Source organism: Anneissia japonica, unplaced genomic scaffold (assembly GCF_011630105.1).
Source record: "Anneissia japonica isolate Jap-2015-1 unplaced genomic scaffold, ASM1163010v1 scaffold288141_len46686_cov94, whole genome shotgun sequence".
NCBI lineage: Eukaryota > Metazoa > Echinodermata > Crinoidea > Comatulida > Comatulidae > Anneissia > Anneissia japonica.
In genome coordinates, this window is record NW_022725470.1 from 38,293 (window position 1) to 38,760 (window position 468).

Below are 468 nucleotides of genomic sequence, written 5' to 3' on the forward strand. Positions count from 1 at the left end.
ACAACCGATACTATACTCTGAGGGGCGGAACGCTTCGTGATACAAAAAAATAGTCTCGATGACATCACAACCGGGACAGATGAAGTGATGATGCAACACCTTTTTTTTTTAAAGAAAGTTTCACACAACGTTCGAATTCATTTCCTCGTCAGACGTGCAACAGCACCTGTCAGCTATAATGGATTACGCCCAGCTTTTTTCCACTATCGCTTTGCTATTCGTATTGAATATTCTCTTGGCAGCAATAACCAAACGGACGGTTTCCGAGATCAATGGCGCCATGATAAAGCGTATGATGTTTATGATTGCCTTCGTCTTTTTTCTCGAAGTTTTCAGATCTGCCGTCGTAGATTTCATGAAAGTGTCATCGAAAGTGTTGAAAATCTCATCGAACAGTGAGACAGACCTTCAGCTTCAGGTGGATATCGTTATGTTGATCATCTTGTACACTCTTTTGCCTGCTATATA